The sequence below is a fragment of the Podarcis tiliguerta genome (assembly GCF_965153285.1).
Source record: "Podarcis tiliguerta genome assembly, chromosome: 7".
In the NCBI taxonomy this organism is placed as follows: domain Eukaryota; kingdom Metazoa; phylum Chordata; class Lepidosauria; order Squamata; family Lacertidae; genus Podarcis; species Podarcis tiliguerta.
In genome coordinates, this window is record NC_139540.1 from 45,877,182 (window position 1) to 45,883,181 (window position 6,000).

The following is a 6,000-nucleotide window of genomic DNA, read 5'->3' on the forward strand; positions in this document are numbered from 1 at the left end:
TAAGAAATTTACTATGAAGAAGAAAGGGCTAGTGAGACAAGTACAGTTAGTAGCTATGTAATCTTAGCTGTCTTTTAATGATTTAGCAGTCCAAGCACATTGACTTCTACCCAAAAGGTGCCCTTGAATAAATATTCGCTGAGTGTTTTGTGAGCAATATAAGGATCAGAAAAGAAAATGGATCCTGTTGATGAATGGTTTTGAAAATGGATATGATATTGCTAGGGAAAATTGGTGTCTGTGAATCCAGGAATCTCAGTTCAAGAATAGAAGGTATGCACTTATCTCCAGACTGCACCAAAATAGTACACTATCTTTATGGTACATTGCTAAGAGTAAGACCCCTCCCTTTCTTATTTCTATTTCAATAGATGAACAGCTGACTGCAGTTTAGTTAACATTTCCTTGCAGAAAATGCTTTGATGTCTATTGTAAGCCATAACTGAATATTTAAGATAGAAACCATGCATTCCTTTGGCCCTGCTTCCTCTTCTATAGAAATCTTATATTAGTGGCATGATGAATAGTGATTTTCTCAATTTGAAATACCTAGGGAGGACCCAAAAAGTTTTATATTACATTTTTTGAAGGGATGCCACATTATTAGAAACATTTGTCATATAATTTTAGTCAATTAATTAACAGACCAAACTATTAAATTTGCAGGCAGTTAAAAAAAAAAAGTTTTGAAGAACAGACATTTGTTGTTTTTATATGATGAATACGTGCTGTATGTCATAGTAGGGACCAACTGAGAAGAGGTAGTCCCTCCTATGTAAGGGGGAAAATACTTATCTTAATATAGTACTTGCCATCTGCAGTTTTCCTTCCCAATTCTTGAACCTCTGAAGGAAGTTTTGGGTGGATGAAGTTGAACAAACAGAGGCTTAATTCAGACAAGATTTGGGGAAGAAACTGGTTGGGGAAAACAGACTATTCTGGATGGAAGCTTGCAACAGGTCTTAAGACAGAATTACACTCCTCCTGGAAGACCTACTATGCAGATTGGGAGTTCTAATGAAGTTGGCACTAACTGGGACAGCTCAAGTGGAAACGGTAATCAGGAGTGCTTTTTACCAACTCAGGCTAATGTCAACTGCATCCCTATCTGGAGAGGACAGGCCGTGCCTTACTAAGTAACTTATGTTATTACCTTGGAAATCGCACTGTGCAGTGCATTGATGCCTGGGTAATGGAACTCCTAGAATTGGCATCTTGAATTAGAGTGCCTCATTCAGTCAACTCAGTGAAAACTGGTGTTTACCCCCATAAAAAGTTATCCCTTGACCTATGACTGTTCTGGAAAAGAACTGCTGGCTTTACAGAAAGTCTACTTATTCCTAGCTGCTGGACACATGATGACATAGCTGGCTGCCTCAGTTATTTAGTGAGGAACAACCCTGTCATAGATCCTTTCAGGACCAAGGTCAATTTTGTGTTAGAAAATTCCGTGTACTCTAAAATCATTCATATACAGTGGTACCTCAGGTTACAAACATCTTGGGTTACAGACTCCGCTAACGCAGAAGTAGTACCTCCGGTTAAGAACTTTACCTCAGGATGAGAACAGAAATTGTGTGCCGGTGGCACGGCGACAGCGGGAGGCCCCATTAGCGAAAGTGGTGCTTCAGGTTAAGAAGAGTTTCAGGTTAAGAACGGACCTCCGGAACGAATTAAGAACTCAACCCGAGGTACCACTGTATACTTTCAGTACACAACCTTTCTCCTGTTACTTGCTTATTCTGGGAGGCCTTGTGCCTTTATTTTTCTCTTGCAGGCTCTTCAAAGACCCATGGTGCAGAGTGCAACAGTATGGCTTGCTCCAGTTCATTCCAACCTTTGCAGACACCTTGGGGAATTGCTATTTCAGCTGGAGTATCACCAGCTAAATATCTCCATCTCATGATCCTTCATTTGTGGTTTTCAATCAAAACCTGTCTCTGATGGGAGAATTTTATATATGGGAATATCACTGCTATTTGGAAGTACCATGGTTAGCCACAAAAAGCAGATAAAGCTTTTTCAACATTTGTGCTGTTCTTTGTTTGAAATGCTAAGATTTCATCTTCATGGAATCATGGATTGTACATAATGACATGAAATTTCTCTTCCCGGAAACATTTTAGCTGCAATGTGTATGCGTATCAGAATTCATTTTGTCTTCAAATGAAATGTATTGTTTATTTTAATAATATTGCCATTATTAGCATGGCTATAAATATATCAAAATTATGTGTGCATTATTATGCTTGTACCATACTCTTTCTCCAAGGCATTCAGGGTGGTATGGATATATGGGAAATTAATGGAAAGCCATATTTATCTTTCCCATTTCTTATTGTGATTATTAATGCAAGGCTATACAAGTAGAGTTCCTGACCTTGTCTCTATTAGTGCCTTATCTGCCACCTGCTGGCAGAATGGGGTACACAATATAAATTTGTTCCTCAAGAGTACAGTGGTACCTCGGGTTACATATGCTTCAGGTTACATACGCTTCAGGTTACAGACTCTGCTAACCCAGAAATAGTGCTTCAGGTTAAGAACTTTGCTTCAGGATAAGAACAGAAATTGTGCTCCGGCGGCACGGCGGCAGCAGGGTGCCCCCATTAGCTAAAGTGGTGCTTCAGGTTAAGAACAGCTTCAGGTTAAGAACGGACCTCCGGAACAAATTAAGTACTTAACCCGAGGTACCACTGTACTGGTTGGTTTGAAGCCTATTTGCAACTTAGGTCTTTAAAAAATATTCAAAGCACATTTTCTCCCCCAAAGAACCCTGGAAGTTTGTTAACGGTGCTGAAAATTGCAGGTCTGTGAGGGGCAAACTACAATTCCCATGAACTGTTCATCCAAGCATGGGCAGAGGCCGGAAGTCGGGTTTGACCTAGATTGCAAGTGTATCCCCCATCAGGAAAAAAAGAAAAAACGAAAAAACCATATTGCAGAATCCTTATATGTTTCTCTGTATTTAGATACTGGGGACTTACACCAACCACAATAGTTGGTTCAAATTTGAAAGTTGACAGCTATGCCACCAAATCCCTTCTTCTTATTTTCACCAGTATAGTTGTCACACTGAGGAAAAACAGTTAACATTCAAGCCTCAGCTTTCACCTCAACTTTCTCTGGTCTTTGCCTTCCACCTCCCTCATCAACTGACAGTATTTCTCTCTACTAACTGCCGTTTCTTCACTGACTTCAGCCAACCAGAGTCTGTTGTTCTGCACACAAATCAAAATGAATGTACCTGATCCATGTCTATAATAAATTATCTCTCTCTTCCCTTTAAGAACCTGTCACCAAACAGCAACTTCAAGGAGGCCTGCAATGCAGCAGCAGCACAAGGCCTCAACCTTTGACTGTTATACCCTGACATCCACAGAGGTTGCAGAAATCTTTTGCATAGCATAAAACATAAGACAAACATATATACACAACATTTATCCACAAAGCACACGAGAACAAGGCAATTAATTTACTTCCAACTTCCTTTCACCAAAGCAGAGAGAGCAGAGTCGAGGTAAAATCATCCCCTTTGGTTACAGGGGTGGGGAACTTGATATGGCTGGCAGGCCAAATACTTACCTCCTCTGCTCCCTGCAGGCTAAACCAGGCGAGGTTTTCCAAGGGGCTCATTCTCAGCACCCATGAGCTGACCGCCTTTGACACTGACAGCCCCACCTACAACATGCTGCCAAATGAGCTACTCTCCTGTGAAGGAGTTCCTCTGATGTCCTTTTGTACCTGCAGACAATTGTCACTTTGAGGGAACAAACAGATTTAAAAGGTGCAAAAATCAGCTAGAAAACACTATTAATTATTATTTATTTAAATTTTATTCAGCACCATGTGCCAGATTCCTATTGAAAGGGTTACAGCTAACATTTAAGAGTTGATTCACATATCAATATCTGTGTGATATATCACTCCTATTATTTCCATGAGGAGAGAAGAACTTCTCACAAACTGTCCTGTATAAGAGTTTTCTTTCCTGAAATAAGGAACATTTCTGTGATGGGCACTGCACAATTTCTTCTGCAGTTGTTTTCGCAGCAACCAATAAAATAAACCTCATACAGTGCTTTGCTTTTACTGCCAGTAGCCCAGCAGTGGTGAAATAATCTGTCACCACATTCTAAGGAATAGCAGAAGTATACTGTAAGGGAGTGGCACTCACCACTTAAAACCAATGAACTAAATGTAAAAAGTAAGCAAAAAACAACCCAACAACCACAGAAAGTGAAATGAGGGAGTTAAATTGCTATTTCTAAAAGACTAATCCAGTACTCCTAGGTTTGTATAATCTAGAAGAGGAGGAAGTTATTTTTTAAAAATGAAAATTAAATGTAGGAATACATGTAGGAAAATTAAAGGCTGGAATACACATTTCCTGGAATACAGTGGCTTAATAAAAAAGCTAATAAAATAAGAAAATAAATAATAATAATAGCCTAATAAAAGCTGCTCTCTGCCCTAAACTAGAAGGAAGTGGGGGGAGGAAATTGGAAAAGCTCATAAGAACCTATGTGTGGAGGGCCTGGGAATTCCTGAAATCTTTATCATATCCTCTACAAAATTAACTCAGCTTGGTAAGTGCTGAGAAGGAAGGGAACCTAAGGGAGAAAGGTAAAGGTACCCCTGCCCGTACAGGCCAGTCTTGCCAGACGCTAGGGTTGTGCACTCATCTCACTCTATAGGCCGGGAGCCAGCGCTGTCCGCAGACACTTCCGGGTCACGTGGCCAGCGTGACGAAGCTGCATCTGGCGAGCCAGCACAGCACACGGAATGCCGTTTACCTTCCCACTGGTAAGCGGTCCCTATTTATCTACTTGCACTTAAGGGTGCTTTCGAACTGCTAGGTTGGCAGGCGCTGGGACCAAACGACGGGAGCGCACCCCGCCGCGGGGATTCGAACCGCCAACCATGCGATCGGCAAGTCCTAGGCGCTGAGGCTTTACCCACAGCGCCACCCGTGTCCCACTAAGGGAGAAAACTCCTCTCCCCCCCAAAAAAAACAACCCCTGCATAATAAGGACTGAGCATGTTCAGTGACCACAGAACACAGAGTCTGAGGGGATGAACAGAAAATCAGAGAGTGGAGGAGCATTCTGGAGAATGGTACAGCTTAGCAACGTTTTATTACAAGTCCGACCTGTCTCTATAGCATACTTCCGTTTATGTAAAACCTGGACATGTTCAGCTTTCCAGGAGGAACCTGCACTAGAAACAAGTAAAATTAATTTAAATATTCTTAATAGGCAATGGTTAAGTTCACATTTTCCTGCAACAAAACACTGCGGTTTGGGTGTAGGGACCTCCAGGTCTTAAATGAGAGAAAGAGAGAAAGGTCTGGATCCCATTCAACAAACAAATAACGACTGGGCAATGATTGCATGACCTTAAAAAAAAACAAACTTTAAAAAACAACTTTGCAAGCAGTTTTTAGTTGTGAAACAGCAATTATCAGTTGAAGCATTATTAGGCAGTTTGGGTGTTTTCCCAGGATTATATTCCAGCCCCAGTGAATTCATAAGATGTTTGTTGTTTCTATCTTTAAGGTAGAAAATAGCACGGCATTTCTGTAGGTTTCAGTGAAGGCCAATTGTGGGGTTCACGGCTGCAGTGTCTCCACGAGGCACCTGTAATAATAGCTTTTGGCTTTCTGATACGCGGCAAAGATGAGTTTGGAAATGCACCAACGGAACCTCCTGCAACTGTAGAGCCGGAGCAGAATAGAAAGAAATCCCTACGCAACAGCAGCAGACAGCAAAGCATCCCAAAGCAGCAACAGCTGCTGCCTATAACAATCAGTGCAACCCTCCTCCCCTTCGGGCGTTCCAGCAGACACGTCACCTTGACCCGCGCGAACCCTGTGTCGTCACCAGCGCTGTGCCCGTTAGTGACAAACAGGAAAGGCTCCTCGATTTCCTTACAAGGGCATCAGCCTATTCTCTCCATCTCGCTCGCGCGCACTCTCGACCTCGCCCCTCCCCTTGTGGC